General features: G+C 37.0%; 1 protein-coding gene across 1 annotated transcript in view; it reads right to left on the bottom strand.

Annotated features, from left to right (window-relative positions):
- LOC126852015 (uncharacterized) overlaps positions 1-27,814 on the bottom strand; it is a 577,582-nt gene that overhangs the window by 26,837 nt on the left and 522,931 nt on the right. The window lies entirely within an intron of this gene.

Here is a 27,814-nt window from a genome sequence, read left to right as displayed (position 1 = left end):
AACAATTTGTTTTTTGTTTTTTTATTTTTCTGAGAATAGTTTTAGATTAATAAAAGATTTCGGGACACCATTTGGAAGGTGATGTGCACCGAATGGCAGATCTAACAAGAAATGAAGCCTCACATCTCTTCTTTCAGTTTGCCCTTCCGTCCAGTGGTGGTGCTGTTAATTCTAGGATTGAGATCGATCTCGATGGCAGACTAAGGGACAGAAAGGAGATAACCGACTTTGTAGGTTGGGAGTTGGACGATAGGCTGATGACTTATCTCTGAAAAAATCTATTATTAGCAGACAAGAGAAGACGTTTCGGATTGGACGGACAAACTGAAAACGAAAATGGCAACGTCTAAGGAATAATGAAATGTATTTTGCAACTTTAAATGTCAGAAATATGTTCAAATCAGCAGCATTTAGGGAGACTATGGATGAACTAATGAAACACAAAATAGACCTATGTGCAATACAAGAAATCAGATGGCCGAACAGTGGAATACTGAACAAGAAATCCGGAACCCTTTTCTGCAGTGGCAGCACCTCCAGAAGGAACCAATTCGGTACAGGTATCTATGTAAGCAATAAACTATGTGACAAAGTAACTGATTTCCAAACTATAAACCAAGAATATGCAAAATACGAATCAAATTGGTGCCACACAGCATCACCATCATATCCGCCCACGCCCCAATAGAGGATAAGGAGGACGAGGAGAAGGCGATTTTTTATGAAGATTTAGAGAAAGCGTGTGGACCAATTCCTCCAGTTTGACATGAAAATTATAATAGGAGCTTTAACAGCAAGATTGATCGGGAAGACGTGTATTTTCCAACTATTGGAAAACATAATCTTCATAATATATCAAATAATAATGGAACATACCTGATCAACTTTGCCACCTCCAAGGGAATAGTAATCTCAAGCACATCTTACACAAACAAATACGTAAAGAAACATGGAAATTACCGGACAACAACACAATAAACCAAATCGATCACATATTGATGGACTGACATGGGCATTATTTGATTAAAAAATTATTCAAGTAATTTTCAAATACATTTTGGAATAAAAATTTAATTAAATACTTTTACAAATTACTTCTTAAAATAATCTTTATTTAAATAATTTTTCAAATAACTTTTTTTGTTTATTTAAAAATAATGTATTTGAAAATATATTATTTGCAAATAATGTATTTTCAAATATTTTATTTAAAAATAAAATTTTATTTAAAAATAATTTTAAATAATTTATTTGCAAATAATGTATTTTCAAATATTTTTCTTATTTGCATAGAATTCCAAAATAAATTGTCAAATAAGTTTATGATTTCATATAGAACTATCACACACACACACGCATGCATTATATGTATATGAATGCTCGCACGCACGCATGCATTATATGTATATATTGATTATATATTTTCTTTTTCAAATCCACAATCAAGGGTAGATAACACTTGGGAAGATAACACGTCTAATGTAAACAGAGACCATTCCTACCCTATATTGTTTATATATTTTCTTTTTCAAATCCACAATCAAGGGTAGATAACACTTGGGAAGATAACACGTCTAATGTAAACAGAGACATTCCTAATTATAACCGTCAAACAATAGTCATTAGTAACAAGCAAAGTAGTATAAACAAAGTGTGGTCACCTAGAGTAGCGATAGTAGTGTTAGTATTAGTTTTGTCTTCCTGCGTATGACTTGAATTTTTCCTATCTTTCTGTTAACTGTCGATATAATGTTAAGTAAAAGTAAATCTGAATGTGGGTCGCCAATCTTATTTCCAAATAATGCGCAAGTGGTGGACTCGACACTTTAAAATAGTGAGGTTATTAATAAAATAATGAACCTCGCTAATAAAAGGCCCATATTTGACGGAACATTTTTTCGAATAATTCCGGAAAAGTCAAACTTATAGGATCAGTTGTACTTGAATGTAAACGATGCACCATCAAAATTAAAGGCTCATTTGCATCTACAGCTAATTATTTATCACATTTAAAAAGAAAGCATGGGCAGGAAAAATTAAATAATTTCATTAAGCATAAAAATATGAAATTAAGTGATCGTTCTTTGTCAAATACTTCGACACAGTCGATTTGCCAAAGTAATAATGGACGAAGGAAAAAAAAATATAAAATTTTCACAAGAAATGTTTGAAGGAGATGTAATATATGCCGTTACATCTTATATACTCAAGTTCCATTACGTACAGTTGAGAATGAGTACTTAGGGCAATGTTTAATAATATTAATATTCAAAATTTAAAACATATGAGTCGTTGCCTATGTAGAAAAATAATGATTAAGTTCGAAACGTATAAAAAAACGATAAAAACAAAATTAAGTAAAGTCAACATAGTTTGTACTACAGCTGACGTATAATCTAATAATCACAAAAGGTTCATGAGTATGACAGTTCACTGGATTGACGCAAAAATATTTGAACGGAAATCTGCCGCACTTGCTTGTCGAAGATTTGAGGGCATACATTCTTACGATAGAATTGCAATGTTAACAAAATTGCCGCTACCATCATTGATAACGGCTCTAATTTTCAAGGTTTTTAAAGAATATGGGTTACAGCATTCTGATTTTGTAGACAATGATGACCTAGATTTTGATTTAATAACAGATAATGTTTATCTTCCTAAGCATAAATGATACTGTTCACATACGTTGAGTCTAATAGCTATACACAAATATAGTTAAAGGCATTGAAAATAGTTCGATTAGTGAATTGCATAATGTAATCATGCGGTAATGCTGTAAAATATGGTCTGCTTGCTTATTATCTAAAACAGTCGAGATAATTTAATCTTCACAGGTTTGTCAACCATGCATGGCACGATGGAACTCGATGTTTGATGCTTTATCCAAAATTTCATCTAACAAAAATAAAATAATGACTGTTCGAAAAAGTAGATTTAGATCCGATCACAGAAATTGAATTTTCAATTTTGGAAGAGAATATCAAGTGTATCGTATCTCTCGCTGATGAAATAGACAAATTACAAGGTGAAAAAAATATATATAATATGGATATGTCATTCCATGCCTACTAAATTTAAAGATAAAAATGCAAAGAATACAGTCAGAAAATTTAAGATTTTGTTCTCCAATTGTACTAGCTATATTAAAAGAAATAGAAAAAAGGTTCAAAAAAATATTAAATTTTGATGGGCTTGAAAATGATGCAGTGATTGCAAATCTGACTTTACCGCAATTTAAAAATAGATGGGGGATAGCAACAGGTCTTTACTCTCAACAATTCCGAAATAAACTCACAAGAAGAGCTGTTATTGCTGAGATAGGAAATAAAAGTCAATCTGTCAACGTGAATGCCACTTCAGAAGATGAATGTGATGATTTTGACTTTGGAAGTGAATAAAAAAATGAAGATAGTAGTATTTTTTGGGAGTATATTTATCAACAAGCAGAACTTGAGGTATGAATGATATTTTTTTTTAAATTTTTATAGTTAAATATTTTTGTAAAGCTGATCTATTATTATTAGTTTCATTTTCTTTTTGTTTTTCTAAGGTTTTAAGATATTTTGATGACAAGAGAAGGGACCTTACAATGTTAAATAAATTCCCAAATGTGAAAACTGTTTTCATGAAATTTAATTGTATTCTTTCGTTAGCGTCAGTAGAAAGGTTGTTTTCTTTTGCGACAATGGTTGATATGACAAGGTCTCGCAATCTAACTGATCAAATATTCGAAATGAAGATTCTAGCTAAGAGCTAATGATATAACTATAGCTCACAATGTACTTCCAAGAGATGGTAGAGTCCAAACTGCAAGGAACAAACTGGCAAGAAGAGGAAGACACGGATAAACTATGGAATATCCTGAAACAAGGAGTGCAGAAATCTGCTAGGGAAACACTGGGAGAAAAAGGGACCCGGCACCGAAACTAGTAGTTTGATCAAGACTGCACAGAGATAATCGAAAGGAAGAATGCCGCAAAGTTCAGATCCTTAAACAACAACTAGAAACCGCAGAGAGGAGCTAAAAGGCTTCTCTAACTCAAAAAAAGAAAATACGTTGAGCTCAAGATGAGATTAATTGAATGAGATTAATTGAAAGAGTAGGAAACAATCTAAAGAAACTATACAATGAGATTAAAGACACTAAATTAATAGTCTTCAATGTAAATTTGTAAGAGCGGCTAACGGAGAGCTAATAACAAGCCGAGAGGAGATAGTTAAATGATGGGAAGAATATTTTAAGGACGCCTTCGCCCCGCGCTAATGCAACTCCAGAAATAAGGGACCCATGCGAGACTGACCAAGACGTACCAGAACGCGAACTAATCCTGGATTTCGAAGAAGTTAGGAAAGCCATAGTCTCCCTTAAAAACAAGAAAGCACCAGATATTGACGCCATCACAAGCGAAATGATGATGTACTCAGGTAAAATATTTGCACGTGTATTACACGAAATTATCTCTAACATTTACAGGCTACAGTTATTAACCCCATACAAAAAAAAGATGAGCAGACTAGTTGTGATAACTACAGAGCAATTACCCTACTAAGCACCGCCTATAAACTAACTACGTACTTGATATGTAAAAAGCTTGAAAAGATTTACGAAAAGGCACTGGAAGAATATCAATGTGGTTTCAGAAAAGATAGATCAACCACAAACCAACTTTTTATCATAAGACATCTCCTAGAAAAACTTTGGCAGCACAACATTATTTTGTATCACCTATTCATCGATTTTAAAACGGCTTATGATAGGATAGTATAGACCGAAGTGCAATGTGGAAAGCTTTAAAAGAATTAGGAGTGCCAAATGAAGTGATGCAACTGGGTAGGGTGGTTACCGAGGACAGAGTGCAGGTTAATGGCGGCATCTCGAGAATAATGCAAATAAAAAAGGGAGTCAAGCAAGGAGACAGATTAGCACCCATTATTTTCAAACTGGTGCTGGAGGCAGTCATCAGAAGAGCTGAAGTCAACAGATCAGCAGTTGAGAATACACATTAATACATCAAGGCGCTCAAATTCTGGGACATGATCTGGACATTGCGGGCTGCAGCTTAAAGATGGTAAAAAAAAGTTTAGAAGCCTTTGAGAGGGAGGCAAGGAGGATAGGTCTAACCATAAATGAAGAGAAGACCAATGTCCTAATCATCTCTAGAAACCAGGCAACCCAAAAAAGAGTTGGATCATCACTGGAAATCGGTAAATTTGAGGTTAATCAATTCACATATTTCGATTCAATAATAACTTCAGACAACAACGAATCGACAGAGATAAAATAGAGAATAAGCAACGCGAATAAATCTTATTTCGCACTTGCACATTTCATGAGGTCTAAAATTCTAACTAGAGCCATCAAAATAACGATTTACAAAACATTAATAAGATCAATAATCGTATATGGCTCATAGAACTGAGCAATAAAAGCGGAGGATGCCGAGAGCTTGAGACGCTTTGAAAGGAAAATTTTGAGGAGAATATTCGGTGCAATCAAAATAGATGAGAATGTCTACAAAAGAAGGAAAAACATAGAGGTCTATCGGCTTTACGATGATGATAGATATCGTCTTTTTTATTAAGATTGGCAGACTAAGATCGCTGGGACATGTCAATAGAATGGAAGACAATAATCCATGCAAGAAAGTCCTCAAAAATAACATTGCCGGTAAACGAGCAAAGGGCAGACCGAGACATCGCTAGTGGTGTGCGATGAGAGACATTAAGCGGTTGAGAATACACAATTGGAGAGCGGAGTCTGAGGATAGAGATGAATGGAGGTCGATTCTCGATGAGGCCAGGATCCTCCTTAAAACTGTAAAGCTGTAGAAGAAGAAAAGATTTTGGAACTTTGTCATTTTGTGCTTTTTAAAATCTTTTCTAATTTTAATATAATTATTCGGTAACATTACTACGTTAGTTTATAAATTTTATAAATAAAATACATTATGTAAATATATGTATATATATATATATATATATATATATATATAATGTAAATTAATATATTATGTATTAATAATATTATGTAAATATATATATATATATATATATATGTATAATAAAAATATATTTATTCAATAATATATAATTACAAAGTTAAAAAAAGTACTCCAAATATACAAAAAAAAAGTTTAATATTTATCGAAAAAAAACATTTAAAATAATTTTTCCTTGAAAAATAATTCTTAAAAAATAACTCTAAAAAAAATCTTTATAAAATTAAACCTTTATAAAATAAGAAATCAAAACTAGATATGAAATTGTAACGATACGAACATCGTTACGCGGCCGTCCACCCGCCGGACGCCGCGAACCAACCGCCGTCCCACGCTCACCAGTCAAGGGACCATTTGAGCGAAGGCGCTACGCGCCCTATTATATTTTAAAGCGATGAACGAAAATAAATATATAATATTATTTGTTTACTTTTTATAACCGGGTCGGCACACCGTACCGGAGCTCGACTCGCGCGCTCGGGAAACCGCTCCGACCGTTTCCGAAACTTCCCGAGCCGCGGTCGGGCTCAACCGAATTGTTGGATAAACAATTATCGCGCCGACGCGATACCGCCGACGCCGGGTATAAAAAGGCGCTCCACCGGCTAAAAAGGCAAAATCTTCTCCGCGCTCTGAAGTCGGCAAGACGCTCAGAGCACTCCAGAGACCTAGACGCTTATTAGCAAGATAGAGGTTGGGAGTACTCCGCCTCTGCTGGGCTTTCCCAGCATCTCGCCATAAATAAGCGCTCCTAATAAAATACCGAACGTCCGGCAACAATTCAAGCGGTGATAAAAATTACCCGCCACCGACGGATATTCCCGTCTGCCGAACGCTCCTGATCCGCTGCAACCCATCCTTGCAAATCCGGAATAAATATCGCGAAGTATTTCGCGCGCCGGCATAAATCCGACAGAGACTCGCCATTGATACGGCGACGGAATCCGCGCGCGTAGGGCCGTGAGACCGCCCTACGCACCGAATTTGGCAATACGCGATTCGCCAAGACGCGAGGCTCCCGCCCCTCGCGTAGGCATCATCCGCGCGCCATTACAATTACCCGGCCGACAGGTGCTACCACCCATCGACGCCGGGTATCGATAATCGCACGCGACCGTTCGATTTACCGCTTACGCGCCGTTCACGAGTGCCCTTACCGCGTGCACTCGAGCGCATCACGCACCGAAATCGCACCACCGCCGTGCATCCGCATTTCCGCCTGACCTACGGACACGCACTCGCGCGTCACTCACGGTCATCCGTAATCTGCACGCACATCCATACGTTATATATTATATACACATCCGACACACATTGTATACACTCACCACCATACGTCATCTACACGCACATTCATACGCTATACATTATACACGCATCCGACACACATTGTATACACTCACAATCATACGTCACCTACACGTGCATTCCTACGCTATACAGCATACACGCATCCGACACCCATTGCATACTCGCGCGTTTATACATTTTATACACGCCCACTCATACGTTGTACATATATTCATACGTAAATAAACACATTATTTATTTTACACCCGGCTACGATACTTGCTATACCTTTCCGAGCCCTGATCCCGGCCGAGCTATCCAGAAACAGCGCACGGGAAAATCCGACCGCTGTTACAAAATCATTAGTTAACTGGCCAAGTATTTAAAAGCATTCAGTTTATTTGTAATTTGAAGTATGATTTACTTTGATTTAAAAATGAATAGTATGAAATACTTTGATTTACAAAGTATATCTTACAGGATATATAATTCGAACAAAATTTTTTGTAAAGGTCGAAGTGCGCGCATAAAAGAAATTTATAAAGCAAAATATAAAAACTTGGCGTGCTCGGATCGTAAATATGGATCCAGAATTGTGTTGTCTGTGTACAATATTGCATGTTATATGAAAATTATTTGCATATTATATCATATTTATTTATATAATTATACATATCATATTTATTTATATGAATGAAAATAAATTTTTTTGCCCTCAAGGGGGATACAATACCATACATATAAATTTACAATACGCTTACTTAGCCTACTCTTAACTCTAACCTATCGCCGCACACACACATCGCTACCTGTCCTATGCTCTCTTTCTCTCCTCTGCCCTATCCTCCTAGTAGCTTCCGTTTCCATTTATAAAAGAACAAAAATCATACACTTATAATCCGCTAGTCTCTCACTCTCTCATACGATTTCACTCCATGCACATTCCATCATTCCATTCCCTCCCCTTCCCCCATCTTCCTCCTCTTTCCGCTCCATTCCATTCTCCTCCTCCTCCATTCCATTTCTCCATCCAATTTCCTCCGCTCTCTTCCATCTCTCCATACATGCTTCCACTCTGTCTACCTATCTTTCTTTCTTCCTCTCCCTCATCTCGTTATCCAACCTAGCTATCTAAAATCAAGCTATTCTTCTCCATCCATCTCACCCCATCCTTTCATTAAGTAATTCGGTATTCCCTCCCCTTTAACCCTCACATACCATTTATTATATCTGGACTCCCTTATCTTCTCTCATCTATCCGGTATCTGCAACTTCTTTTTCTTCCTTTCTATTTTCTTCCATGTTTCCCCTTCATCACCTTCTACTTCTCTCATTCGGAAAAAACACTTCCCTATCTCTTTCTCAATCCGATAACTCTGTGCCTTTTACTGTTCTACTTCTCATTTCACCTAGGCAATCCAAAGCCAACTCCCCTCCTCTTCCTTTCTCCAATCTCCTTTCGAATGTCGATGCTAACCTTTCTGTTCTACCCATAACCCGATTGTCCGCTGATCCACTCCCAACGTCCATCTCAAATATCTGTCCTCCAGCCTCTTTATCCCTTGTCTCTTTTTCCATTCCCATATTTCTGCCCCTTATCCTATCACCTTCCACACCAATCTATTGAACAGCCATAACCTTCTGCCCCAATCCTTCCCAAAATCTTCTCTTCCTTAAGCTTCATATCTGCCCCACCACCATCGCCATTCTCTTTACTCTCCCTTTTATGTGTCCTTCCTGCCCTCCATTTGTTTGGAATGTGTATCCTAAATATACAAATGATTTTATCTTTTCTAGCGGTCTCTTTCCATCTCCAGCTTACCTTCTTCCATCTACTACCTCGCTTCTTAAACTTCATTACTTTTGTCTTCTCCGTATTTATTTCTAACCCCTTCCTATCCATATACCTTTCTAATCTATTCAACATGCTCCTCATCTGTCTTTCGTCTCCTGCTACCAGTGCTATATCGTCCGCGTACGACAGTGTGAATATCCTTCCCTCTCTTAAATTCGCCCTTCCCCATCTCACTTTCCCCATCTCCTCCTCAAGATCTGCTAACACTAAGTTGAACAGTAAAAGACTCAAGGAACATCACTGCCTCACTCCTCTTGCTGTCCAAAAACTTTCCCCCACTTCTTTCCCGACCTTACTTTTCGATTCTCTCAAAATCTCTCCCACTCTCTCCACTAAACCTTCCCTCACTCTTCTTGTTCTCATTGCCTCCAATACGATCTTTCTACTTACTGAATCGAAAGCAGCTTTCAGGTCCAAATACTGCCACCAACTCCCCTTCTTTTTTCTCCAATTGCATATTCACTAAGAAATTTAGCACATAAATACTGTCCATCGTCCCCTTTCCTTTCCTGGAACCTACTTGATTTGGTGACAGCAAACCCTTACTTTCGACTTCCTCTTTTAATCTTTCTGACAGAACCGCTGCGTATATCTTATATGTGTCGGCATTAGCGTCACTCCTTTACCACCTTTCCTCCCTCTTTTTCTTCTGACCGGCACTATTACTCTCTCTTTCCAATCCTCCGATCAACCTTCTCCCCTCCATACCCTGTTGTAGAATCTCCATACCCAATCTCTTATCTCCCCTCCTTCGTATTTCCAAACTTCGTTAGGAATTCCGTCTATCCCCATCGCTTTCCCGTTCTTTGCCTTCGCTATCATCCTCCTAATTTCCTCCCTTTCCTGATCTGACTCCTTATCTAGTGCAATCCTGTCTCTTTCTCCCATTACCACCTGTCCATCTTCCATGATTCATTCCGTCCATTCTCTATCTTTCCATTCCTATGCCATCCATGTTATCCTTCCATCTTCCATCTCCTCATTCCTTTCGATGCCTCCGCCTATGCGCCTGCCATTCTTCCATTTCTCGACCATTCTCGTCCTGATTCTTGATTCTCTGATCTTCCATCAGTCCTGATTTTTCCTTCGATCCGATCTCTTCCATCATTCCTCTTCATCTTCACTTCCAATCTCTTGATGCATTCATGCCGTGATTTCGATGATTCCTCACTTATCTTTCACCATTCCTCTTTCGGCATGACTACTTTTGATCTGTCCATTCTTCCCCTCATTCCATTCCTCCTTCTCATCCTCCTTATCTCCATCTATTCGATCCAATCCTTTCCATCTCCTTCCATTCCATTCATCTTCATCTTCATTCTCTTTCCTCCACTCCATTCTGCCTTCCTCCATTAATCTCTCCCAATTATGGTCCTTCTATCCATGCACTTATCTCTTCCAGCTTCTCCTTCAGGTCTTTGTTTACATATATTCCTACCACCCTCCATACTTCCCTCCCCCATTTTATTCCATCTACCATTATTCCTTCCCTCTCTTCTGTATCCTCCTCTATTTTTCCCTCAATTCTTTTCTAACCTCCATGATCATACCTCCCTCTGCTCTTCCTTTTCTTCTTCTCTTTTTCGCGGCCACATCTTCCATATATATCCTTCTGGTAACCTATCTCTTATCCACTCCCACCCTTTTTCCTCCACCCACGTTTCTAACATGATTACCGCGTCCTATCCTTCTATCTCCTTCCAAAAGTCTTGGCCCGTATTTTGAGCTCACATTTAGAGATACATTTAAAGTTCCACATTTAGAGGCGCAGATAAATGTGCTAGTAACACATTAGACTAAAGTTGGTCGTATCTCAGCGCGTTCTCAGCGCACATTTATAGTGTCTCTAACTTAAAGATACATTTATGATTACAATGTTATATATTATACTTATTACGCGCTTACGGCATTGTAATTGGCCATCGTATAATTCATTATAGCTGCGTTCCGCAATTCACTGACAGCATTTCCAGCATGTCATGATCTTTGTTGTTTACTAAAAATTAGACAAGGGTGACGATATGTTGGCAATACCGTCAATGAATTTCGGAATACATGCTATGTATCACGCGCCATTAAATTTGCAAACTTCACTTTGATTTTTCTTTCGACACCACTGCAATATAAAACGCAAAGTAAGTATATAAAAATATAATAATTACATTGAAAAGATTAATATACAAACAATAAAAGTTAATTATAATTTGTTATATACTAGAGAAAGATGTGTGAAAAATTAAAAAGACATGAAAACTTCTCGCAAGAAGAAAGAGATGTAGTCATAAATTATGTTAAAGAGAATTGCACAGTAATAGAGGACAAAAGTGGCAATGCAAAAATGCAAATTGCAAAAAAGCAGAACTGGAAGGAATTGGAAGAACAGCATCGTGTTCCACACGAACGTGGACGGAATTAAGAACAGCGTATCAACGATGGAAAGTGGCAGCAAAGAAAAATGTAACAGCATACAAAAGATATTTGAAGAGCACTGGTGATGGACCATCCATCCATAAGCCGTCAGAACTGGATTTTATCATCGTGGATATTTGTCCCCAGGACGTTGAAATGGATGAAAATATTCACGACAGTGATGGAAGTAAGTTTCATATAAAAATTGTATGTTATTGAAAACTAAAAAATTTTATTTTTATTACTTACGTTGTTAAATATATCCATCTGTGTAGGCGTGTAAAAGCGTATGTGTGGATATATGTTATGCACAAACATGTGTATCTATTATTTATATATATATCTATTATATCTATATAATAGAATGTGTGTAAATTATTTTGAATAATTTGTTAATTTTTATTATATATCTATATTTATTTTTTATTTATTATTTACATTATATATAAAAATTATACATAAAAGTTATATTTTAATAAATTTTCACTGAAACATTTATATATTTAAATATATTTTTTACGATGCAAACAATCATAAAACAATTTAATATATATAATTTTATTTATTTGTTATACAGACTCAAAGTTCAACAAATAATGTAACAGGATGATGACGAATTAATTTTAGATCCTACGCCTGGATAAGTTTTACAAAATATTATATATGTATATACTATTATATATGTATATATATATATATATATATATATATATATATATATATATATATATATATATATATATATAGAGTGTCCGATAATTCGTGGATTACCCTTTAAGGGAAGGTAGAGGTATTATTCTGAATAGAAAAGTCCTGTACCATTTTGTGATTTTCTCAATATTTAAGAAAATATTAATTTTAAAGATCAGCCAACGAAGTGCCGCGAAAGCTCGCGGCGCAAGATGCCTCCACTGTCAATTGATACTCGGTCGCGGCGAGCAATGGGAGGAGCGGTTTGCGAGCGTGCTTCGCTATGGCAACCGAAAGAAATACACACATAATGCGCGCTCCGTTTTATGTATGTGATCTTTTCATTATGTGTGTAATTCTTTCGGTTGCCATAGCGAAGCACGCTCGCAAACCGCTCCTCCCATTGCTTCGCCGCGGACCGAGTATCAATTGACAGTAGGAGGCATCTTCGCGCCGCGAGCTTTTCGCGGCACTTCGTTGGCTGATCTTTTAAAATTAATATTTTCTTAAATATTGAGAAAATCACAAAATGGTATAGGATTTTTCTATTCAGAATAACAACCTCTACCTTCCTTTAAAGGGTAATCCGCGAATTATCGGACACCTTGTATATATATATATTTAAATTTAAAATAAACAAAATATTAATTTTTATTGTTAAGCAGATAATATTTTTTTTAGAACTTTTGTACTTCTGGAGGATGGCACTTAACAGCCTGCAAATAATTCCATTGAAGAGCCAACAGCAGGATCTTCTTCTCTAATTAAACAAAGAGAAATAATAGAAGAAAAATTTAATGAAATACCAATAAAATACCTAAAAAAAAGAAAAAAAATGACTGCATATAAAGAGGATCTTCTATAATTGCAGAAGGAAAAACATATTAAGACCATGGAGTTCTTGAAACTAAAACATGAAATAAAGATACAATCTATATTGGCAGAACAAAAACAGAAACAAGAATTACATGAATTAAAAATGAAAGAATTATTATTACGAATTAAAAAATATCAAGATAATACTGATTTTTAGACCGCAAAATTAATAAGAAATAATTATTATAAAATCTAATGCTTCATGATCGATTTATTTCAGAACTCCCTCTTCAAAAAGGAAAATATTTTCTTTGTTGTCACTTGCTGTTTTATTTATTCTTTCATTTCTGCGTTTTGGCATATTTGTAATTGTATTGCCACTTTATCTGAAAACTGTGTAATTCTCTGAAAACTGTGATATGTATTTCTTTCTTCTTGCGATAAGTTAGTTAAGTAAATATAATAGAATATATATTTAATATAATATATATTATTATAACAAAATGTTACATAAGTTATATGTTATTAGTTAAAGTTATATACATAAATTATATGTTATTAGTTAAAGTTATATGTAATAATTATATAATAATGATATATATAATAATTAAGTTAATATTATATATTATTAATATTATATTTGTTAATATATAAGTTTACATTTATATTTTTATAAAAAATAATTAAATATATATTTAATATGATATATAACATTAAATATAAAAACAGATAGAAAAACATAATGCTTTTTTATAGTTTATTTGTTCTTTTTATTATTTATTTAGTTTAATAATTATTATTTAATTATTTAATAATTTAATTATTTAATAACTAATTAATAATTATATAATTTATTTAGTTTAATAGTTATTATTAAATTATATATTATTTATTAACTTTTTATTAATTAAATTTATTATTAATTAAATTATTACATCAGCATAAAAATGAAAATAATATCTGATATGAATCTGCATAAACATAAAAATTTAAAAAATGCATCATTTAAAAAAGTTAATATTTTAAAATTATTGATATAATTATGATTATCCTAATATTAATAAAAAAAGTAATTTTTTAAAAGTTATTTTTAAATTATATTTATTACTATACACACATACACACATACAAAATATATATATTGATAATACTGAAACTAATAGAACATTGGATAGGTAAAATAAATGTAGATACATAAAATTAATATGTACTTTTATATTATATCAACTATAATATGTACATATATTGAAAAATATCAGAATATAAAAATGTTATATAGATTCGGAAAGTAAATATAATACAGAATATAATACAGATAAATATAGATAAACATAAGAGTTTCGAAATAAAATAGATTTTTGAAATATATAATAATTGCAAGTTTTAACAAAGATCGATTGAAAAAAAATGTTACATATCATAGTTCTTTTAACTTAATTAAAAGAAGAAAGATTATATTCCTTTTTCATTAAGAAAAATATCGTTGCACAAACTCTTGACGAAAAAGATTATGGCCATGCTGCACTAGTTCTGCTTCAGAATTTATTGCAACATGGTCATCCTCTTCATTATCCAAATCCTCATCTGAATCTGTGTCTAAAATATAAAATAATTTATCCCTTTTAATATTTTTAATATTAAATGACATTTATTTAAAAATGACTTATATATTATATACCATATGGATTGTTATCCTTAAATTTACATCGAATATTATATAAAACAGCCATTGCTATAATGGCTGCTTTTGCTGTGGATAGGGAGATTTACATCCCATATTCCGTAGAGCACGGAACATGCTCTTCCATTCGCCAAAATAGCATTCCACAATAATCCGGGTCCATACATGGGATGCGTTATAACGCTCCTCAGCAGGCTCGAGGATTCAAAAGATATAGCTTGCAAGGATACTCGGAATCTCCAAGCAAGATACCTTTTATCCTACCTGGCTATAAAATTAAAAGTATATATTTATTATTAATTTATTTATTTAATTTTGATGTTTTATATTGATGTTTGCACATAGTAATATATATCCTCATATATAGATTATACAGGGTGCCCTGCAAATATTGTGCCAACGTTCGTGAGTGGGTCCTGCCTATATAGTAGAAAGCCGTCTCATTTCTCCGACCCCCGACGTCTCTCCTTTGTTTTCCGTTGTAGACAGGCGCTGATTAGCTAACTTTAACATCGTATAACAACGAAAAGAAAGCTCAGATCAAAAAATGGTAAAGGACTTTTCTATTCAGTTTACTGTGCTCTACCCACTCGCGAACGTTGGCACAATCTTTGCAGGACACCCTGTATATATATATATATATATATATATATATATATATATAATATATATAATAATATATAATAATATATTACATATATTTATACATAAATCATTATCATTATATAATTATATAACTACATATATATATATATATATATATATATATATATATATATATATATATGTAGTTATATAATTATATAATGATAATGATTTTATGTATAAATATATGTAATATATTATTTATATTCAATTAATATAATCGTTACCTCGAATTCATTCTTGAGGGAACATGAACCCCATATACGTGTATCATGGACGCTGCCTCTTCATCGAGCAACAATGTCCAAGATATGTCGTTTAGCATCACAAATCACCTGGAGGTTTAACGAATAGAAACCTTTGCGATTCATATATAACGCAGTTTTGGGCATTTGATCAGTACGTGAGTACAATCAATACATCCTACACCATAGGAAAACGAGCTACGTTATAAAATTCCTGTTGAAGGGTATCTATCCGTGGCGGAAATTTAATAAATTCTGGCAGCAGTTCTGCCAGAACTCGCAAAACTGAAGCAACAACCTTAGACACTGTTGGCTGCGATACACCATGCAGATCTCCTGCAATAAAAATACTTTTTAGTTTTGTTTTTTCTTTAAATTTTGTATTACAAATGTATTTACATATTAATTATATAATAATAATTATATATATAATAATTATATAATAATAATTATATATATAATAATTATATAATAATAATTATATATAGATATAATAATAATATATATATAATAATTATATAATAATAATTATATATAGATATAATTATAATTATATATATAATTATATAATATTAATTATTAATATTATTAATATTAATAACATAATAATAATAATTATGTAATAAATATTAGATTTAATTATGAAAAAACTTACCTAATTTAATTTGATAACATCCTTTAGCATAATAGAGCAAGGCAATGAGAATTTGAAGAGTTGGTGTTAAAATATTTCTTCTAACAGAAACGAAAGATAACCTCTCTTCTACTAATGAAATCACGAAACGCGTACATTTTTTACTTAATCGATATCTTTGTCGGAACTTGCGATCATTATAAATTTCAAAAGGGTCTATTCAAAACATTCGCGGATTACGATCACGTATTGGATTTACTTCCCGAACTTCGATTTCATGATCGATATCATTAAATACATCCATGATTGTATTTGAAGTATTCTCCGTTTGAAATATGCTTCCTTTGAAGCTAATTTTGCTCAAAGTATACGATTTTTTGACCTAATTATAAATTTGATATGAAAACAAAATTCATTCTTTATTGTATTTTATATACTATTATATGTGTAGAAAAAATTTCAGAATTGATCAAATATCATTAATATTGTTATATAAAAAAATTTATTATATATAGAAACTTGATTATATAATAATTTTATTAATAAAATCAATTATATAATAATAATAGAATTAATCAAACTTGCTAACCAAGAGTACAATGTGCTGCTATTACATATAAATGTACGTATAAATGTGCCTTCGGACATATTTATTGGTATATTTATCGAGAATGAGATAAATGTGCTATAAATGTTGTTCAGATTTTCACTATAAAGTTGCGCATTTAAACTAAAAATGGCGATGTGCCTCTAAATGTGCCGCTAAATGTGCGCTCAGAATATGACCACATTTATCGTCACATCGAAGGCACATTTAGAGACTCATTTAAAGATAGACGTGAACTCAGAATCGAGCTTTTAACTTTGCCTAATAACCTAGCTACGTTCCAAAATGCTATTTTAATTCCTTTACTCACCTCCCTTCTTCACCCCTCCCCATTAACCTCCGCCTCACTGTTACGTCCTCTCCTCTCCTGCTCCTGTCCCTCTCCTATCCTATCCTCTCCCTAGCCACTCCCCTTTCTACCTTCCTTTGCTAGAATATCCTCACCTCCCTCTTTCCTCCTTTCATCCGTCCTGTACTCATGATCCTTCCCTTTCCTTATTCTCCTTTTTTTGTTTCTTCTCCTACTTGTTTGATTTCGATCTGACTCGATCTGATCTTTCATGATCTCCGATCTTCGACGAATCGACGATCTGACTGACTTTGATTCATCTTCGACTCTCTGACTGCCGATTTCATTCCGCGATTTCATGCCATTCCTTTGATCTCGCCATCCTGTCTCTGACATTTCTGATCCTCTGCATCCTGATCATGATTCCTTTGATATCCTTTATTTCTATTTCTGCTCTTTCACTTCCTTCCTTCAACCCTTTTACAACTATATTTTTCCTCCTTTCCTCTCTATCTCTCATTTCCCACCTCCTTTCCATCCTTTCTACTTTCTCCTCTACTTTGCTTATATTTCCCCCTCCCTCTTCCCTTCCACCACCCCTTTCTCTTTCTTTATCCTTCCTTTTCTCTAAATTCCGATTCCCTATCTGTTCGGAGCGACGCGAGACGTAGAGCGCGATGACACACGGAACACGTACAAGGGAGACAGCACACGAAAAATAAAGTCACGCACGTATAATAACAAAAAATACTTTTAATTATAATAAACAATTATCAAAATTAATTTTACACTGTTCAATTAGTTAAGCAAAGCGTAGTCCAAAAAGAAAAGCGTTCATGTTATAATCGAATGTTCAGAAAAAAAGCGGTCGTCGTATGCGGTTTTAGAATAAAGAATAGCGGTCGTATAATGCGGTGTATCAAAAAGCGGTTTAACTATACGGTGTAACTACGCTTAAGAAGCGAGTGCGCCCGCTCCTTGAGAGCGGGCCCTTTTATAATGTATCTTTTGCCGCCCGCTGCCAGTAATTCAATCGGTTTAAAATCCGAAAAGGCACCGAACTTTATTGGCTGCCGCGCGAAGTGCTGCCGCGAGGCAAAAATTAGCGCGCACGATAGGCTGGTGGCTCTTACGTCAGCGTATACGTCACGATATCGCGAGTGCCGTTTGCCTAACCGTCGAAGTTAGCGCGAAACTTGTTTGCGGCATGGGCAGAAAAAGTTGAGAGATAATAATATTTGTCGCTATTTGACTATTTTTCGACTTTGAAACGATGTAAGAAATAAATAATACAAGATAATACGAGATTTACCGAATAAAATATAATTATTTTTAAGCCCATGTCGCAAATCTTTCTTACAATTAAATGAATCGTTTAATGAATATGTTCAAGCGTGATTTCATTCCCGCCCGCCTCGGCACTTTGTGTCGAAATAAATTCGCGTGTCAGGTATAGATGCTGCGACCTGGCTGATAAGTGTGATTAATTCATGCGTACAATAGGAATGCGAGATTGTGTGGTGCGGGGCGACGAGCGGGAGTGCGGGAGGTAGCGCTCATTCATTGTGTTATTATGAATCGCGAGTCGCGTACGAATACGCACGTTGTGCGTAAAGTTATTCTAGTACATTGAAATTCCGAGCGAACATTCTTACAATGTTTAATGCACTGGCAGAAGGCCATGCATTCGCGGATGCGTGTGAAGTGTAGTGTAAGTGTATGAGGTGAATTTGTGACAGTGATCAAAAAGAAAAAGAGTGAGGAGATTAAAGCGGTTAAGGATAAGTATAAACTCTAATTTATTAGAAGAAATAATCGAATAAAGATCGCGAAATTGTAGTGAGCTGAAATAAGCGCGGTGCGGCCCGTCGGGAAGGGCTTTAACATCTTCCCCTTTTGTTTTCTTAAGACTAGTTATAAACAAGTATATACAGAAGGTTCTACAGTGTGCCTCACGCGTCTCATGCCGGCGGTGATGTCTTTGGCATAGTGCATTGCTTGCACTACGCGGAACCATTGATGTTATGCCTCATCGAGCTCGATTTGACAGAGGATCAGCTTCGATGTTGCGTCGCCAGGAAGTTGCTCGCGAGCGACTGAGTGTCGCCATCGAAGGCATCACGCTGTCACCTTGAGAAGGCGGTGTAGCAATGATAGCCTCTCAGGCCGAAATCTCAGGCTCAGTCTCCTTGTCGGCGGCGGCGTGATGCGTGGTCGTTCTCTTCTCGGGAATTTCGCTCTTGGAAGCCTTCACGTTAGATTCCGGCCAGCTGAGTTCGTCCTGGAGAAGCCAGGAGAGTCTCATCCCCAGCTGGCGCATTAGCTCGCTAGAAGATATTTCTCGGAATGTGCGGTTGGCTGGGTTCGTCCAGGGATGTGTCTCCACTAGACCCCCGGAACCAGTAGCTGGATCTGGGCGATTCGGTTGGCCACGTACATCTTCCACCTCGAAGCATATCTTTGGATCCAATGCAGGGTGATTTTGAAATCGGACCATAGGAAGATCGGCGCAGCGGAAAGGCTCAACAAAGTACGAATATGGTGAATAAGTTTAACTAATAATGATGCAGTGCAAAGTTCAAGGCACGGTAATGAAATTTCTTTAATTGGAGCAACTTTGCTAGGAGGTGGATCGTCGCGGTATCATCGGTGAAGGTGCGGAGGTACACGGCGGCAGCGTAGCCTCTTTCTGAGGGCGTCCGCGAAGCCGTGAATCTGGAGAGTGGTAGTTTCATCTCCGGTGCGGAGCTAGCGGTGAATGCGAATGTGTTTGAGGCGTGGGAGCTCCTCGAAGAGGAGCCGCCACTGATGGGCATCGGCTGGTGGCAGCGAAGCATCCCAATCCAATCCTTGCAGTCAGGCAGATTGGATTAGGATTTTTGCGCGGATGACTACGGGTGCCAGCCAGCCCAGCGGATCGAAGAGACGCGCTGTCTCTTCGAGGACTCGTCTTTTCGTCAATGCGGTTGTGGAGCGGGGTTGAATCGCGAAATAGTCGCCGCGCGAATGCCATATAAAGCTCAGTGAGGGATGAAGCTCATCCTCTCAGATGTGCTTGGCCTTGAGGAGCTGGTGCTCCCGCGGAACATCGGTGAGAATCTCCTCACAATTGGCGGCCTACTTGCGAAGTGGAAACCTGCCCGCCATGCAGAGCTCGCAGAGCTCACGCTGCAGCGTTTGCCTCTGTCAATGTGTTTCCTCCCGACACGATGTCATCGACGTAACAATCACGTCAAAGAGCGGCGGCACCGAGAGGAAAGCGGGATTCCTCGTCATCGGCGAGCTGGCGCAGAATTCGAATAGCCAGAAAAGGCGCGCATGCGAGCCCATACGTCACGGTGTTGATCCGATATTCGCGTACCGCACCGGTGTTCTCGCGACGCCACAGCACGCGCTGAAAATCACGGTCGTCGGAGTGCACGAGAATTTGGCGGTACATCTTTTCCATTTCAGCAAAGGACATCGGCGAGCGGGGGAAGAAGGTTGGCACCCACGAGGAGCTGGATGTTCAACGATTCTCCTGACCGGATACGCTGCTACCCGTTGAAGACCACGCGAAGTTTAATTGTGGCATTCGATTCGCGTAGCACTCCATGGTGAGGCAGGTAGCATATTCCGGCATTGTCATGATTAGTGGTTGATCCTTGATTAATTTCGCTCATGTGTTCCAGGTTTTCGTACTCCTGCATGAACGTGCGGTAGAGGTCGCCGAACCGAGAATCCCGGAATACCTTTCCGTTCCATTGCGGTTAGTAGCCTCTCGGCTGGCTTGCGGGTTTCTTCAAGATTCCTTGGGGTAGCGGTGAACGGCAGTCGAACGACGTACCGTCCTTGAGTGGTGCGGCTGTGCGTTTGCACGAAGAATTTCTCGCACCTTTTCTCCTCGGGTGCGAGAGCGGTGGGAGCGGAAGGTATTTCTTCTTGTTCCCAGAAGCGGCGGACCATCGTAGTGAGATCGTGATCAGCGGTGCATTGAAGCAATTTAAGGTGGCCTTGCAGCATCGCGACGTCACAGCCTCCTGACAGGACCCATCCTAAGATGGTGTTCTGCACAATGGGAGCTAGCGGTCCACCCTTGCGGAGCCTGTCTTCGAAGATGAGAGGGAAGATCTCTGCTCCAAGAAGTAGCTCGACGGGATCGGTGGCCATGCACTCCAGGTCAGCCAGTGGCAGTCCTCGGATGTGTGGCCAGTTTCTGCGGTGTTTTGTCGTGAAACTCTGATACGACGAGAGTCGAGGAAGCACGAAAGCGACGACGGACAACGTTGCTCCGGTGCACCTTGAAGATTATTTGAAGCGTTGTCTTGTCGCGAGTGGCACCGGATAGCGATCCGGCGATTCCAATGATTGTCACGGCGGAGCGGTTTCGTGGGAGACGCAGGCGCTGTATCAGTGACTCGGTGACGACGGAAACCTCGGATCCTTGGTCTATCAAGACCCGCACGGAATGAGGTTCTCTATAGCGGTCAGCAACGAAAACGCGCGCGGTCGCGAGAAGAATCGCTTTGCGATCATCGGCGATATTGGTTGCGGACAGCGGGGTAGCGTTGGTGGGCTTCGAGACGGCGGACGTGTCATGCAACTTCGAATGAGGTCATCCGTTGCACGACCAACAGCTCTTGGTCGACTGACATCTCGCAACCGGATGATTACCGAGGCAGTTGAAGTCTTTGCGCTTCGACGAAGGACCTAATCTCTTTGACGGACTTCGCCTTGAATTACCCGCACACCATGAGCGAATGCTGCTCTTTGCACATCGCGCACTGTGCCGCGTTACACTCATTTTTCGTAAAGTGCGTTTTCGCGAACCGTGGTGAGTCTCCGGAGACCTTGACGGTTTTCAGTTTTGCGGCGTTAAGAGTGAGCATTCGCTTTGTAATGAAGTTTAATAGTGTGTCGTGATTCGAAGGCTCAAATGAATCACTCGTAGTTGATTCCCACTCGAGCCTAATGCGCGCATCGAAGAGTTCAACGACTAAGTGGTTGAAAAGGTCCATCCCGTGCGATTCAATCGGCCGCCCGATGCTTTCTTGTGCATTCACGGCGGTCGTAACGGCGTGATAAATGCGGCTTCTTCCGCGGTTTCGCCATTCATTTTCGCGACGGCGGTGAAAGTGGCAAAGTTCGACCGAATAAGTTCCTTTTTGTTCTCGAAGTGTTTTTTCAAGATTGCCCACGCGCGATCATAATTCTCTCCTGTTACAGCTAACGGTCGTATCAATTTTTCCGCAGATCCTTGCAAGCACGAACGCAAGTAATGAAATCGCTCAATGGGAGACACAGCGGAATTCTCGCCGATTACGGACAGGAATAAATCGCGGAAAGACGGCCAATCTTCTTACGCGTCTGAGAACGGAGGTAATTTTATCTTTGGCAGCGCAGATTTTAATGAGCGATCGCCATTTTATTGCTCATTCGACGCAGCCGACGTTAAGGGAGCGGCTTGATAGCGTTCAGCGTATTCGGCGAGCTTACCGCGTTGTTGAATGTAAGTATTTTCTACTGTATCAACAAAGTCAGTTGCGTACTCACTCTCGTTGTATTTCTCCTTATAGGTAGTTCGGATAAGCTCGTGCTGCGCCTCGAATTTGGTCCACAGCTGGTCCAGAATCCTGATGCGAGTCTCGATGCCGGGATTGATGCCTGCAGTGCCCAGTTTCCTCAGGTTGTCCACCGAACTTGATTGCGACTGTGGATGTCACGCTGAGTGTTCAGCAAAGTGTTCAATTCTGCGCTCATCTTGTTTATCTCTTGTTCCAGATGATCAAAACCAAGGAAAGTCACTCACAAACTCGCGTGTGCCGGTGAAGGACCAGAAAATGTTCGGAGCGACGCGAGACGTAGAGCGCAACGACATACGGAACACGTACAAGGGAGATAGCACACGAAAAATAAAGTCACGCACGTATAATAACAAAAAATACTTTTAATTATAATAAACAATTATCACAATTGATTTTACACTGTTCAATTAGTTAAGCAAAGCGTAGTCCGAAAAGAAAAGCGTTCGTGTTATAATCGAATGTACAAAAAGAAAGCAGACGTCGTATGCCGTTTTAGAATAAAGAATAGCGGTATAATGCAGTGTATCGAAAAGCGGTTTAACTACGCGGTATAACTGCGCATAAGAAGCAAGTGCGCTCGCTTCTCGAGAGCGGGTCCTTTTATAATGTATCTTTTGTCGCTCGCTGCCAATAATTTCTATCGGTTTAAAATTCAAAAAGGCGTCGAACTTTATTGGCTGCCACGCAAAGTGCTGGCGCGAGGCAAAAATTAGCGCACACGATAGGCTGGTGGCCCTTACGTCAGCGTATATGTCACGGTATCGCGCGTGTCATTTGCCTTATCGTGTGCCTAACCGTCGAAGTTGTTTGCGCAATTTATTATTAAACTTGTTTGCGACATGAGCTTTGTTAGCGGCAGAAAAAGTTGAGAGATAATAATATTTGTCGCTATTTGACTATTTTTTGACTTTGAAATGATATAAGAAATAAATAATACGATATGTTTGCCGAATAAAATAATTATTTTTAAGCCCATGTCGCAAATCTTTCTTACAATTAAATGAATCGTTTAATGAATATGTTCTAGCGTGATCTCAAATACTATCTCTTTCTTCATTTCGTTTAATTTATTTATTATTCCTATTTATTATCCCTCTTCTTTCCATTTCCACTCCTTCATCCTCAGCTCCTCTCTCAATTTCTCTATCTCCAACATCATTATTTCCTTGTGCCCCTCCGTGATTCCCCTTATTTCCTCCCTCAACCCCTGCCATCCCGCCTTTGTTTCATCTCTTAATTCTCTAATTTCCAATAGCTAACTCTTCATCTCGCATCCTCCCTCATCCCTGTTGTCCTTTCCGACTGATCTTTGACATTCGATGGTATCTTTCCGATCTTGTTCTCCATGACTTCGACTCTTATCGATTCCGATTCTTCCGACTTCGATCCTTTCGATTGCCTTCTGACTTTCCTTATTTCGATCTATCTGATCTTATTTCATCTTCTGACTTATCCTTTCTAACCTCGCTGCTCTGCTCTTTCCTGCCACTACCTGCTAAATCTTCGCTCTCCTATCTTTCCTCCACTATTACCCCCTTGTCACACCCTCTTCTCTTCACACTCAAGCTTTACTCTCGCTTCAATCCTATCTCACATACAAATACGCTCTTCCACAGCGCTATAGAAATACGATCACTCACTCTCCGACACGGAAACGGAAGTCATATTTATTTATGTAATTATATATATTTTATAAGATATATTTTGCAAATCAAAGGAATCCTAATATATGTATATTATATATTTTGCAAATCAAAGAAATTCTAATATAAATATATATAATTTATAAGATATATTTTGTAAATCAAAGGAATCCTAATTGCACTAATAATGATAAATGATGCAAGTAATTTTTATATAATATGAAATATTGTACAAACGAATTAATTGTATATGTTTACGACCCAGGCACACCATGTTTTTATATTTTGCTTTGTAAATTTGTTTTACGCGCATGACCCGACTTAAAGTTTACGAAAAATTTTCTTTCAAATTATGTATCCTGTAAGATATACTTTGTAAATCAAAGTATTTTATACTATTCATTTGTAAATCAAAGTAAATCATACTAATTCAAATTACAAATCCTCAAAAACTGAATTGCTTTTAAGTATTTGGGCAGTTACCTAATGATTTCATATCTAGTTTTGATTTTTTATTTTATACAGGTTTTTTGTTTTTAGAATTATTTTCTAAGAATTATTTTTCAAGGAAAAATTATTTTAAGTTTTTTTTAGGAATAAATATTAAACTTTTTTTTATATACTTGGCGTACTTTTTTTATCTTTAAGGTTTTTTTAGAGAGATATCACTACTTTTTATAAAAAATTATATTTAAACTTTTTGTTATATACAAGTTGAGATTTTTTTATATACTTGGCGTATTACTTTTACCTTTTACAAGGTTTTTTTTAGAAGGATATCACAGCTTTTTGTAAAAATTCATATTTAATCTTTTAGTTACATACAAATTCAGATTTTTTTATATGCTTGGCATACCTTTTTATTTAAACATTTACAAACTTTAATATATAATTTAATAATATTTAATACTATAATTAAATATAATAATGTTAAATATCGTATAATATTAATAAAATTAAACAATATTAATAAAATTAAATAATATTAATAATATTTAATAATATGTATTAACAATTTTATTAATATATTTAATTATACTTACAATATTATTACCTGATATTCCATCTTCCTTTTTTCTTTTTTCTCTCTCGTTCTTTTTCTTTATCTCTTTTTTATTTCTTCTTTTATTTTTCTCTATTTTTCTATCTTGCTTTCTCACTTTTTCTCTCCCTATCTTTACCTTTTTCTGCTTCCTATTATTCATCTCGTCTTTAACTTCAAACAAAACATTTAAAAAATTATTAACTATAATAATATTTAAACATTTACATAATTTAATAATATTAAATAATATTAACAAATCTACAATTATCTGATGAATATCTATCATATTATCCATCATCAATCTTTCTAACTCTATCTTATTTATCTCGAATCTTTCAACTTTAAATTGACTGATCACTAAAGATTGATGTATAATATGTATTTTTCATTCAATATGATATATAATAGTATATGTATATATAACATACATACCTTTCTCTATTCATTTTTAGCCAGTAGGTCAGTATAGTTGCCCGGAGTATGGCACTAGGAGCAATAAGCAAGAGTTGGGGATCCGCTACCGCTGACCATTTCCCGTTTAAAGACGCTCAAAGTGACCGTCTTTGGTAAAAGGTGCTACCCCTGCGGCATACCCCCAACACTCCAACGCCAAGTATATAAAAAAAGTTTAATATTTATCCCTAAAAATACTTTTAAAATAGTTTTAGTATCTAAAAAAAAAGTTTAATATTTATCCCTAAAAAACTTTTAAAATTGTTTTAGCCGCAGAAGTAGCACCTTTTATCAAAGACGATCACTTTGAACGTCTTTTGACGGGAAATGGTCAGCGGTAACTGGTCCCAGCAGGATCCCCAACTCTTGCTTATGGCTCCTAGTGCCACATCCCGGGCAACTATACTGACCTACAAGCTAAATTAAGCAAGGGTAGCCAGATATGGCAAAGTCCTGATAGGAGGCAGCAGTTCTATCAAAACCACAATGAGGCATACGAAGGATACTTCTATTTGGCTCATTAGTGGCGCGGTCAACTGATTTAAGTAGCTTAAGTAGCGGCTGAAGTACTGCAGTGCAGAAAGGCACGGGAAATTACTGCACTACATTCCCACGAACGCATGTCTAAAATGTCGATTCTACATGTTATGGTACAGTCTGGCGACCCGAGTGATGACCGGCGCTGTTCCATGTCCAGAGACAGTGTGAAGTTGACTACTGGCCATGGGTCAGTGGATCACTGGGCTGCCCATGAAAAATATGTATCTAGAAACCCGGATAGCCACTTGGAGTGTTCGAGGATTGGTACAACCAGGAAAGCTGAATATTGTGGAAAAAGAGCAATCGATAGCCATGTGGAGTAGCCATACTAGTGGGCAATAAATTTAAAAATGCAGTCATTGATTACAACGCTGTGAACGAGCGTATAATCTCTGTCCCCGTGTATGCGGCGCCATGTGTGCTCAACATAATTCAGGTCTATGCGCCTACAAATGACGCTAAAGACGAAGAGATTGACAAATTTTATGCCTATCTGGAGACTCTGATCGGCGGAATTTCTAACCGAGAGGTAGTGTTGATCCTGGGTGACCTCAATTCAAAAGTTGGCGACACAATCGATGACGTGCATTTACGCAGAGTTGTTGTTATGGTATGGACACGGAATGAAAGAGGTGAGCGTCTGATTTTTGCATTTATAACAACTGCAGTATAGCTAACAGATTTCAAGCAACACATCCGGCGCCGATACACCTGAACAGCCCCCAACAAAAAGATAAAAAAATTGATTAAATCATAATAAAAAGCCGATGACGCACATCTATTATGAAGGCAAAAACGCTGCCCGGGGCTGATTGTGGATCAGACCATCAACTACTGGTCTGCAGTTTCCGTATCAAGCTGAAGAACGAGAAAACAACAGTTAAAACCAAAATTACAGCATGTCACGGACCAGGCGACCTTTTCAGAAAAATTGAATAGTCTCATTGCGGAGACAATAACAAACATTTTAGAGACCCAAACGAGTTATGGCTCTATACAAAACAAGCAATTGTAACAACACTGCGAAATACTCAACCATGCCTCAAAAAAGCTATAAAACAGCAATGGATGTCGTTTGAAATCTTCGAAATAATAGAGAAAAGGAGAGAATTTTAAAACCAAGAGATTAAACAACCCAGAACGATAAAAGGAATACAAACAACTCTCGAAAATTATCCAGACAAAATGCAGAAAGGAAAAAAGGAAATACAAATAAAATCTGCAGCGAAATTGAGCAACATTTTAACATCTTACATCCCAAGGACGCATTCAAGAAAATAAATTTATAATGGATAAATTCAAACCCCGGTCCTGAGCAATCCATAATACAAATAATAAAATGATCAATGATATCAATGGAGTGCTAGAAGTCTGGAGGAAATACTGTGAAAAATTATACAGTGAGG

Source organism: Cataglyphis hispanica, chromosome 9 (genome assembly GCF_021464435.1).
Source record: "Cataglyphis hispanica isolate Lineage 1 chromosome 9, ULB_Chis1_1.0, whole genome shotgun sequence".
Classification (NCBI taxonomy): domain Eukaryota; kingdom Metazoa; phylum Arthropoda; class Insecta; order Hymenoptera; family Formicidae; genus Cataglyphis; species Cataglyphis hispanica.
This window is presented reverse-complemented; position numbering and strand designations above follow the sequence as displayed.